Genomic DNA, 13,298 nt, shown 5'->3' on the forward strand with positions numbered 1-13,298 from the left:
CTTACTACTAAACAGATTTGCATTTGCATGCTCTGTTATTCTTGTGATAATAATGGCTCTCCTCTCATCTCATACAGTCATACATCAGCAACCAAGTCAGTAGTATTTTACTACCGGCACTAGTCAAATGTTAGTATTGCTAGGTTATTACTAGGAGCACTCCATTAAGTGGGTACCGTCCAATTTGAAGTTATTACTCGATCGTAAAAAGATCTAGTGGATCATCAGTACACAGATGAACTGTAAGAAGAGGCCTACCCGATCGAGTACCAGTACCAGCACTAGGCACCACCTAATCAACCAACACTGTTGCACTGCACTGCTCCTGATCATACAGGAGTAACTGCAACTACCAGGCGTTCTTATGGATCACCAAAACTCACTGACGAAATGAAATCTAGAAGAAACTGAATCCGGCCAAGCACGTAGGGACCCTTCTTCCCTTCCCAACCCTCAACCGCACTGCATTTACTTCTGGTATCATCAGCGTCCATGCCTCTTCATTCCTTGTAAATCTACACAATGTGTTCTTATCTGAACTCTGAATTTATTTACTACTGCATTTCCATATACTCTTGCCATATACAGTACTCTCTGTAACACTCCAGGTGCACATTTTGCATCAAGGATTCAAGATACTGTACAGTTTTTTTTTGTGCAGAAACAAACCAGACAGTCTGTGTTGAAGTGAAGTTTAGAGACAGTCTGTGTTTTTATTATTTACCGAGTGGGACCGCAGGTGGATTTGGAGTGGAGGAGACAAGGAAGTGCCCTACAATTACAAATGGCCTGGACGGAATGCATGCAATGCAATGCATGCCATAGCTTCACCTTCTTATGGAGGCCATTGAATTCTGGTGTTCCCTGCACTGGACAGGAAGATGAAAATGAAAACAAGAGAGTAAAGGCGAGCGGTAGAGATCTCTCCTCATCTAGTAGGAGCTGGAGTCGGTTCAAGTACACAGTTTCTACTACTCATCCTGTCGGTTGCTCGAATTGGCCAGAGACTCTGAGTCTTCCCGAAGCCAAGTACACGTACAACACAGCCGTTAAGATTGATTTCACCTGAACAGTGAACGGTACTGCTCAGGCTTGCTCTCTGATTGACAGAACGGAGATGAACTTGGAATGCATTTCTCCAAGCATCATAACAGCAAAGGTGTATGGGTAGAAAAAATGCAGCCTCTCAGCAGTACTGTTCACTGTGTTCAGTGAAATCAATCTTAACAGTACTGTGAGTGAGAGTGTGTGTGTGTGTGTGAGAGAGACTGACACCTGGATGGGCGCAAGCGCAATTGAGCTGCGCCAAGCTTTGGTTTGATGGGTGATCGTGATCCTCGTACGCGGACGACGCTGTCGCGATTGCCAAAGCATCAGAGGTTGATATCAGGTCACTGTCGCTGAATCTCACCTTCCCTTCCCTAATAAAGCACATATGCATATGCACTGGCCTGAGAGTGATGCTACTTGCATGCATATTACTGTGTACGTGCGTGGTGCAGCGGAGCCATCAGAGAATCAATCAGCCACGGCATGTGCTGTTTTGCTATGCAGTGATCATCGTCGTATCGATTCATTTGCTCAAGACTAAGGGGATTAGGACTTAGGAGAGGTCAGGTCTCCATTGGTTTGGGACCTGCTGGCTGCTGCTGTTCGTTGATGGCTACTACTGGAGAGTAGAGTGATGGGAGGAGCTGGGGTTAGTACAGTGTGAACACCATTTGCAGTGCTGCTAATACTGCAAATCATGCTTGGAAGGATGCCCTCGCCCTCCACCGCCTGCCTTTGCATTGCATTGCATTGGTCGGTTCATCTTACGGCTGGATCGACCGAGCTGCATGCGAGGAGATGGATGGATCGGATTCGGATCCCACCGGCCGGCACCGTGGCAGGCAGCTGCAGCGGCAACGGCAACGACAGCGCCACCCACCGGCAGGGGGCGGCAGCTGGCCAAGTAATTGGAAGCTTGCACGGATGGACGAAACATGGCACGCCCGGCCGTCCCCTGCCCGGCCCGTGTGCTTGGCCTGCCTGGTGAATGGCGATTGGCTCCGGCTCCGGCGGCCAGGACGGCCAGTGACCTCAGGCGCAGGGCCGTCGGTGTCGTCGAGTGGACCCCGGCCTCGTGGGCTCAAAGTGGGGCCCTCTCCGGGACCACTCCTCAGTGCGGAGGGAGAGAGAGAGGGCCGGGACGAGACAGCCGTGGGCTGGGCCGGGTCGGGTCGTTTCGTCTCCGCCAAATGATCCGTTGGGCTCAGAAGCTCTGCCTATCACAGGTACGTGAACATATGGGCCAATAGTTGGATCGACGAGCATGACATTGGCCCGGCCCGTCATCTCTTTTGAGCGAGTAAGAGTGCAGAGGCTGCCCCTGTTTGGCTATTTCAACCCATCAAGCTTGTAGTGTCATTGCAATCATCATTGACGATAAATCTCTATCCATACAGCCTTTCAGAGGCAGTTACAGGGGTAACTAGGTGAGTGTGCGTACGTTGTGAATGTCTATATTGTACTGTGTAAATCTAAAAAAAGCTTTTGTATTCGTAATTCTCAGAACTAAGTTATTCCATTCCTGTAGTTTTTTTTCCCACTAGCGCTTTTGTAAAAAAGGTCAAGTTGAATTGTAGTGAGAACTTGAGCTATTGTTGCTTGTTTTGTGTGCATAATATTATAAAAATCGTCCATCCTAAAATTGTGAGTCTGCAGCTTGTGACGACTGACAGCATGGATGGCCTCTCGCCCTTTCCCAACGACTGCAGCTGAAGCCCCCCCCCCCCCCAACCAACCCTGGTTATTTTTTAAGTGCGAAGCCCTTTAATTTGTGGACTTTGGAGCGTTAAGCATTGCATTTTATCTTTAGCAAAACATGAAGTTTACAAAGTCAAATCAATATGGAGAGGAGAAAAAAAAGTTTACTTCCAATGGTTTGACAAAATTGAGTTGGTAAAACCCAAAGTGTGGACCCAGCAATTATTTTTTCAGTCAAAAATTTTCTTTGCGCCGTCGACTCCAAGGTCCAAGCAACAGGCAGCATCAACACACAAATCCTAGGCACCATGTAAACCCGATGCACATACTGGAAAGATGAATCCATGGCCATAGCGTACATACCTCTCCCACAGCCGGCTTCATGAAGATCGCCTCCCCCACAGCAGGTGTTGATGTCCAGCGACGTGCAGAACCAAAAGATCACGACCTCCAACTTTCCGCGGGAAGAAAACGGCGCGGCAGAGAAACCACGCGCGGGGAAGAAAAACGCGCGGGGCTATGCAATGCTAAGCGCAATACACGATTGGCTGGTCAGGAATTTGTCAAGTTAACAAACATGCAAAGCCTATTTGCCAAAACGTTGGATAAAAGTTTTTAAGACTTTTTTGCAAAAACAAGAATGCAAAGGCCATTTGCAAAAGCGTTGAAGATGCTCAGGCTAGGAGCAGTAGAACTTCTTCCATCCCAAATTATAAGATATTTTAACTTTTTAAGATTCATAACTTTTACTATGTACCTAGACATAATATATATCTAGATACATAGCAAAAGAAAAAATATACAAATACCAAAATGTCTTATAATGTGCTCCCTCCATCCCAAATTATATAAGTCATTTCAAAAATATTTAAAAGTCAAAGTATGTCAAGTTTGACTAAATTTATATGCTAAGATAATAATATTTATGATACTAACTAAATATTATTATATTCTTCATTAATTATATTTTTATAGTGTATCTATTTGATGTTATAAATCTTTGTATTTTTTTTTATAATTTTAGTCATATTTAAGATGTTTTAACTCTCTAACCGTGTGTTTGGTTGGGGGTTGGGTGGGTTGGGTTGGATCGAATCTAGTTTTGAGGGACGGAGTCAACCCGTCCAATGTTTGGTTGCATTTCTGGTTTCGGGGAGGGAGCCAACCCGTTTGTTTGGTTGAAGGATTGGGGGCAGAGCGGCTCCGTTCAGTGTTTGGTTGAAGGAATTCGGTGTTTGGTGGGAGTCAATCCGGTTGGAGCGGCTCCGTCTGCCAGATTTTGACGGACGAGTCCAACTCGTATCGGATAGGAATATTCTACCCTGGAGCCAACCCAACCCTCCCATCCTCCAAACAAACAGCCACCGGAACGGATTCGCTTCGATCCGGTTTGCTCCGCTCTCCAACCAAACACACGATAAAATTTTGGAATGATTTATAATTTGAAATGGAGGGAGCAGAACAGAGGGAGTAGTCTGTATATACATGCCTACAGCTAGCTGTGCTTTCTGACCAGTCTTTGCATGGCTCTTAGACCCAACTAGTCCAATCCGTTTATTAGCATATAATGACTCGTACCTACGAGCCGTTGTTGGATCATTATATACACGAATCCGCCAGTTTATTTAATTTAATTATTTACCTCCGTCCGTATATATACGTACATACACCACGTAGTACAAACAGAACCAGCCATTGCAAGGTGATGATATATATTACTCCTACTAGTATAGTATTGCTCGATCTATCTTATAAATATACAACAAACAGTGCAGGTACAGACACTACCAGAAACCAGTATTCACATGCATATACAGAATATGTGTGTGTGATATGTATACTATTGTACTAGCTAGCTAGGTATCATTCACTTAGCTTACTCACCGGTCACCGTATTGTATTATTATTATTATTTTTGAAAGAAACGGTGTACCGTATTTGCGTTGTTCTGACCTGCACTGCGGACGTCGTGGCATGCAATTGCAATAATAATGTCATCCTCAATGGGAGTTTCATCTCACAGTTTGCAACACATCAATATTTTAGAAACAGTGCATAGGAGTTTTATGGGGATGAAATTCTCTCTATACCCATGAAACTCTTATTATCTCTCTCTTCATTAATATAGCGCCACATCAGCATATTTAATGTACATGAAACTCTAATGAAACTCCATTGAGACTACACACAATTGCAAATTAAAGGCGCTGAAACTGCATGCCGTTGGTTGTTGGTTGACGTAAACGTACCAACGCCGTATATATATCTGCCCTACTACAGTATATATACACGTATGTAGCTTGTCGTCTCTCCAACAGTACTTCTTTGCGCGCGCGCATGCATATATATATATATATATATATATATATATACACGAGCATACGGCCATCCCAAATAAAATATATATCTGCCCTACAGTATTACTACGTGTGTACGTAGCAAAGAAGAAAAGTTAGAATTGCAACAACAAGCATATATATACGGCCAACCCAAAATTCAAGGACAATATATACTTCTTTTAACCAAATTAAAGCAATATAGTACGTCATAATAACTCCATTTTGAAATAGCAAACTAATAAGTGTATAGCTCAACTAATTAGGTTTCTTATGGTGAAACTGTCCATTAGGATTCAAGTACTTGACATAGTGAATGTTTCGTATTCTCAGTAACTCATTCTACAATTTAATAACATTATTCTTTAGTAGTAGAGACGACGTGCTCATCGATAACAATATGCATGTGGTGAATTCATCAATATATTCCGATATATGTTGACATAAATCCTTATGCTCGTTTATAGGGAGGCAGGTTGTATGTGCATGTGTGTATGCGTGAGTGTACCTCGATACTATGCTTTGCTGAAATAATTGTATTCTAAAATTAAAGCCTTGACAAACTAGAATTTGCAAACCATTTATATTCCTCATTTTAATTTATAGCACGTCATTTGTGCTTCGTGAGAGATGGTATATAGCTAGATGGTGTTAAACCAATCCATTCTATTTCCTAAATCTAATTGATAAAAAACGGGGAATGTACAAGACCAAGTGTTGGACATGCATTGCTCACCTAACAACAAAGCTGTCATATATCCTCATCGGATGTTACCATCGTCGTCCTGTTTGTCCTAATTCTCGTCGTGGCCATATATGTTTGTTTGTCTAGGCACGATGGACACACACCATTTGTTTGTATAGGTTACTAGAAGAAGATAATCGAAGTTGTTAAACCATCGTAGCGACAAATAAATCATAATGTAGACTCATCACTTTGGCCTTACCTTGGACATGCATCGCTATCAAACAAAATAACTAGACTGATGTACATTGTGCAACAATCGACACAATATTCTTCGACATGCTATTCTCAAAGGAGCGTAACCCTTTTCACATTATATTTTTCGTTGCATGCATGCTTGAACAACGAAGACATAATTAACCTATAGAGATATTTGCATTTATATATGCCACTTGACAAAATGGTCTTATATTGTATTAGATTAATTTTTTGGGTCTATTTGATATAACTGCCCACTTCACTTGTGAAACAATTTTTCCGGCTTTAGTTTTCTGAGCAGCTTTAATTTCACGGGTAGTGTTGAAGCTATTTTGATAAAATATTTGGTAAAATTTCTTTTGGTAGATATAAAGGTGGATTGATAGTAATACCTTTGTTTTTTTACGTTTCTATTTCCTTTCTTATTTCCATTCTTCTTATCTCCTTGGTTTCTCTCTCCTCCTTCTCCCAACCACAAATGCACAACTCTTCTTTCCTTGTTCTCTCTCTTCGTCAACTGCCGCCACCCTTTCTCCTCCCTAGCTACACCGATGCTCTCATCGCTCGTGATTCGTTGGCCACTGACACCCTTCCTTCTCCTCCATAGCCACGTCAAGGCCCTCCTCGCCATCATGGTCGTGCGGCATGTGCTCTGCCTCACCGGTGTGCCCGTGCTCCACCTTCAATTACCTTGTTGTCGCGCCCGAGTGGCCTCACTTGCCCGCATCGAGGCAAAAGCATCCAGGACTGTGCTCTGGCAGACGGAGCACGGGCGAAGCTGTCTATTTCACCTTCACCAGGTGGCAACCACTTGTCTAAGCGGGATTTCCATGAATCTGCACGAGGAACCACCTCCCTTTCTTAGTCATTTGGCAGAAAATGTTGCAAAACAGCTCCTGAAGCTGTCCAAAAATCTATACCGAATGGTCCCTTAAGTTCTACCTTGTTCACATGCCACTGTTGAGATAGTTTTAATTAGGCGTCCTTAAAGTAGCAAAGTTGAAGGAGTTTTGAATGACAAAATAAAACAAGTAATAATAACAAGCTCCTTGTACATGCTCGGCATGAATTATATATATCATAGAAATAAAACTGTTTCATGTATTAAGAGTTATAAACATATATGCTTTTACATTCATTAATTCTTACCAAAATTGAACAAGACAATGAAAGAGTCCGATAAAAAAAGCTAACAAAATTAGATCAAATTATGAGATGATGGAATGCAAAACAAATAGCAATATATGGATGATTTCTATATTTATTACATATTGAAAGTAATAATTTGCACTTAGTAGAGAAATAACGTAGATATCTTAAATGAAGAGGTTGGAAGTTAGGGGAATGTTTCTTTCTTTCTTTCAAAAAAAGTTAGTGGACTAACATGGCTATTAGTGGAAAAAGATAATATCGATGACTTGCATGTTGAGATAAATTTGTAATGAGAAATAACAAGCTCCTTGTACATGCTCGGCATGAATTATATATATCATAGAAATAAAACTGTTTCATGTATTAAGAGTTATAAACATATATGCTTTTACATTCATTAATTCTTACCAAAATTGAACAAGACAATGAAAGAGTCCGATAAAAAAAGCTAACAAAATTAGATCAAATTATGAGATGATGGAATGCAAAACAAATAGCAATATATGGATGATTTCTATATTTATTACATATTGAAAGTAATAATTTGCACTTAGTAGAGAAATAACGTAGATATCTTAAATGAAGAGGTTGGAAGTTAGGGGAATGTTTCTTTCTTTCTTTCAAAAAAAGTTAGTGGACTAACATGGCTATTAGTGGAAAAAGATAATATCGATGACTTGCATGTTGAGATAAATTTGTAATGAGAATTAGGTTTATATATAAGGGATATCAATATAGATTTTCAGACCATTTCGCTGCTCATTGCAACTCTTCAAGAAATAACTTAAAGCCACCACACTTACGAAAATATAATTCAGTCCGTCTTAGAACAATGGATTAGTTGGCACATACGCCGTCTACTTTAGGCCCCATTTTGTTGTGTCTGTTAAAATTTATCATCCGTTACATTGAATGTTTGGCACATGCATGGAGTACTAAATATAGATTATTTATGAAATTAAAAGCACAGTTAGAGAGTAATTTGCGAGATGAATCTTTTAAGTCTAATTAGTCCATAATTGAATACTAATTGTTAAAAATAAAATAAAAATTCTACAGTACCTGTTAAACTTTAACAACTCCAACTAAACACTCCTTGTTATGTTACCTAGTAGTATTTTGAAGGCCCCGTCCTACTAGTAGTCGTCCAGCATGCACACAGACGATTGAAGAAGCAACGTTGTTCTGAGGCCGGCCTATACCTACACACACAGATCATGATCGTATATATGTAGCTGGACGGTATGTAGCAGGCGCACCTCTGGCTCTTTTGGTGGTTAGTGTTGGGGAGTAGTGCATGCATGTGTACTCTTAAAAGAAAGCTAGCAACAAAAGTATACGCGTTTTCAAAACACAAAAGACAAACTCGTATATATTGGTAGCTCGACATCCGTATAAAAACTACTCGTATAGTATATATAATTAAAAGACCGACGATTAGTCTGTATAATACGCGTATGGCATATATAATACGCCTAGCTACCTAGCCTGTGGTTGATGAGGAGGCGGCATCATGCAAGCAAGCATATGTATCACACAGCAAAGACGACGCAAAGCCGTCCCGTACGTTCTTGTATGTAGCTATCTCTATAGCTACTTGTGTACTCGATCGCACTGCGTGCAGAGTGCAGACGACACGCCACCCAACCACCGCCGCGCACTCTGAAACTGAACACGGACGGATCGAGGCATGGGGCATGGAGACGCGTACGTGCGAGCTACCGTACTACTTATATATCTGCATTACACACACACACGGCTGGTGCCTATATCGGCCGGGGAAGAGAGTAGTTGCATTGTAGTATATGGCCTCGCTGGCCTTTCCTGTGTGTGGCACTGGCACGCATACAATGCAGCTCGATCTCTAGCTGCCATGGCCCATATATCCATATGGAGATAGATACAGTGAGGTTGTTTGGTTTCCAGCCATGCCAGCCACCTAGCTGTGGCGTCGCTGAGGAGTTGTCACTACAACAAAAAAAATATTTACTGTGATCTTTTCAAAACCATCTCCGAGATGGACAAGGATATAAACCGCTTGGTTTATACCTGACATTAACCGAGACGGTTATTTTTTATTAACTGAGTCGGTTATAAGAAACCGCCCCACAAAATGCATTAATAGAGGTGGTTATCATAAAAAAGGCCCACCTCGAGAAATAGCCTTATTAATTGAGGCGGGCGACTTATAAGGCCGGCCTCGGTTAATGCTCTCGAGGCTCAACCGGCTCAGACCAAGCCCGATAAACTGTACATAATATATATATGGGAAACCCTAACTCTCACTCCTCTCTTCAGCCGCACCCTCACTTTCTCCTTTCCCCCTCCCACCGACGCGACGCATCTCTCCTCCACAGGCTGCGCCCCTAGCTCAGCCTCACGCAGCTCCCTCCCTCTCATCTCGGGCCGCACTCCCCTTCTCTCTCCCTCAACACACGACGAGCGGCGCTCCCAGGCCGACGGCGGCAGCCATGGCGTTGGTGTGGTCACAGGCGAGGCGAGGCGGCACGAGCGAGGTAAGGTGATGACGGCGCAATCTGCGGGTGAGGCGAGGCAGGCGCAACGAGCAGCGTGGGCACAAGCACCACAACATCAGTGTGTGTAGCTTAGATCCTACAAAGCAAATAGACTACCTAAACCAACTATCTATCCTAAATTTGAACAATGAAGGTCAAATAAACGTCTCCAACAGCCTATCTATCAGACTATCTACCTTTGTTGATCCAACAAATCTTTTCTCCCACTACCCACATCTACTGTGCCAAAAAAAATGACTACCTTTTTCCCTTAGTTCTATCTCTTCCCCACATGCTCTTGCCTCGCTATGCGCGCACGCACACGGAGCGTCGAGAGGAACTGCTGCTGGTCTGCCCCATGGGAGCCGTCTCTGGATCCGGTCACCATTGACTGGCTTCTCCTTCCCTGGACCTCTATGGCCTTCTCCATGGCTCGGTGGAGCTTTGTCGCTTCCTCCCCGGCTTCCCTTGTGGGCGGAGCTCCCCAACGGTGTTGGTGTCACTGTCTCCGGCGCAATGGAGCTCTATGGCGTGGCCTACCGGTGCGGGCGGGACTGCAGATGGAACTCCCGGCGTGGCCTGCTAGAGTGAGCTCCCTCGATGGCGGACCTCCCTCGATTGCCTTCCTTGGCAGCACAGAGTTCCCCGGACAACGAGTCCAAGCGTGGCGAGCCTCTCTACAACAGATCCCAGTGTGGGTGTGGCTACCAAATATATGCTCCGACAAAGGCACGGGCTCCTGTGCTATGGCTAAGGCCGCTCCGGTGAGAAGAACACAAGTGAGAATGACATGTGGGACCTACATATTATTCTTTGCTAGGATGAAAATGAGTATCTAGTTTTAGATAGTACTACAATACAATGTGAACGGTGTACGCGTGTCGACATGACGTCACACAACAAACGTACGTATAAAAAAAACACGTAAATACATGACTCCCATCGAGACTTGGGGTTGAACTGTGCGGCCGCGCGCCGTTTAGTATGCGCGTATACAAGAATATATCGGCATTGTATACGTACATGAATTGAAGAATATTATATAATATATAACCGTTAAAGTCTGTGTGTAATACCTAAATTTTGAATCGATCGGTGTGCGTTAGGACGGTCCAGAGCAGCCTTCGGGTGCAATCATGTAGTAGATCTCTCTCCAAGGACGTTCGTAAGAAGCATGCCGTTTATACGATTAATTAAACTCTTCTATCTTAAAATGATGCACAAATTTTCTACAGAAACAAAAATACATATACACATTTCTTGCAAGGCAAACCGTGGCTCAAATCAATAAGATGCATGCCTCATTCATGAGCATGACAACAAGGCGTGGCAGGCAGAATGACCGTTTCTTCGTTCCTGGTTGTATACTCGCTCCTTCAAAAAAAAAATGACGCTATGATCTATGGGATATGTGGTTGTTAAACTTTTTAAGGTTAATTAGTTTTATAAAAAATATTAGCAATATTTATATCACTAAATAATTTTATTATAAAATAGATTTTCCAATTTATCTAATAGTACTAATTATGCATTATAAATATAAATACTTTTTTATATATAATTGATAAAAGTTAATAATGTTTAATTTCTCAGAAAGTTTGAAGGTCATTCTTCATGTGGAAAGGAGGGAGTATATAAGATATCTCTTCAAGGTATATATACACATATAGCCACATCAGCAGGTAGAGATGTGTTCCTTTCTACTCCTCCATTCTCGTAAAAGAATCGCTATAGAAATCGTGCTGATAATTTTTTTTCCAAAATTTAACTATATCTATCTAATGTACTAATTAAGTTAAAAACATATTCATGATCTATCTAATGTACCAATTATACATTATAAATATTAATATTTTTAATATATTTAATCAATGTTAAAAAACGTAGGAAACAAGAATGGTATTTCTGGTATTTTTTTTTTAAGGAACTGGAGGGGCCGAAGCCCCTACAGAGATTTATTAAGAGCAAAAAGTCTTACAGGCAAAAGGAACAGCTAAAAAAACAAAGAGGAGACGGTGGGAGGAGGGAGTACTTTAGAAAAGATTCAAAGTAGTAGTACCTTGTAGCCTAGATATTGTCTGTCGCGGTTCAATAAAAAAAAAATCTGACGGAAGTAATAAGCGTTGGCTACCTGCGGCTTTTTATCATAGTGCTAATTAAGTACTGCGGTTGTCACTTCAGAATATGCATATCTCCCCATTCCTGAACTTTCCAAGTGATACGTACAAAAAGAGACAGCGGAACGAATAAGGTAGCCCTGTCCTGTGATGGATGAACGAACGAGGGTCATATATGCTTGCTCTGACTCTGACATGAAAGAAACGGTGAAACAACCACGGACTACAAAAAGAATAGAGTTGTAGTATAGACACACCTTAAATTAAGTTAGGACTTGGGAGAGTGGTTGTGCAGTCTGCAGTACTCTGCATCAGCACGTGTACGTTTGAGGACTTGACACAAGAAATGTCAAGTAAATTTACATCTTGCAAAAAAAAAAAAAGTATGTTCAGTGCCAGAAGAACAGACGAACAGTAGAGTAGACGAGTAGTTAGGAGCTAACAGTCACAGCGACACTACAACTGCAAGGAGCTGAAGTTGAATTGATGAAACCAGTGGAACTTAACTAATCAACGGTCATTCCACTTGATAAGCTTCCATTGGTTCAAACATTATGCTATTTTATTATGGTTTTTTAGCAACATCACTCTCTTTATTTTAATAGGAGGATTATTCATTCGCTTGTTTTATAAGTTGTACTTTTTCTGCTAGTTAGCAGTATTTTTCTCTCATAATAAATCAGTGAATAATATTTTCAGTCATAACTTTTCAGACAAACGAATATACTATGTACAAACACCGTCAGATGGATTCAAGAACCACACATGCCAGCATGGGTCGAGCTACACAGGCTATTGTATAAGCATCGGTGTTTAGTCCGTATGCTCATGGACAAACTCGACACTACTAAAAGTTGTCTCTAGGCTAATTTATTACGTGATAACATGAAGCTATATATAGCATATATATAGATGTCACTTGCAACAATTTAATTTGGTCCATCAGAGCTGTCGATTAATTAAGAGAATAAAGTCGTGGAACAATAATACTCACATGTGCTTTGCTTTGTATCATATTTAGCCATTGCAAATAGCATGACATCACCGGCATCCAATTTAATTTCAATATATTGGCTACTCTATTTCAAATATAATTTCTCTTGTTCAACCTCGAGGTTTAATATATCATAAAGTGGCGATTTAAACAAACAATGGTCTGATGGGCACTACTACGAGCAATGAAACACTAGGAACAAATACAAATTACATCCAAACAACTCTAAATCCAGCACCAATAGACACATTGTATTTTCATGTTTTTTTTTCTGATTTAAAATAATTTAGTTATGGATTTTTAGGAAATATACAAAATATATTATTTTTAGAAAATATAAAACAACATTTGAAGCTAGCTAGATGGCCAAATTTGTCTTGATTCAGTGGATAAAAATTTCCGTTTATAATTGTATAGCCAAAAGTAAACTACGGTAAGATTTGGATGGTAAAAAAATATAGAATGAATTCTATTTCTCCCCAATGGTTTCTC

The sequence above is a fragment of the Sorghum bicolor genome, chromosome 4, assembly GCF_000003195.3.
Source record: "Sorghum bicolor cultivar BTx623 chromosome 4, Sorghum_bicolor_NCBIv3, whole genome shotgun sequence".
In the NCBI taxonomy this organism is placed as follows: domain Eukaryota; kingdom Viridiplantae; phylum Streptophyta; class Magnoliopsida; order Poales; family Poaceae; genus Sorghum; species Sorghum bicolor.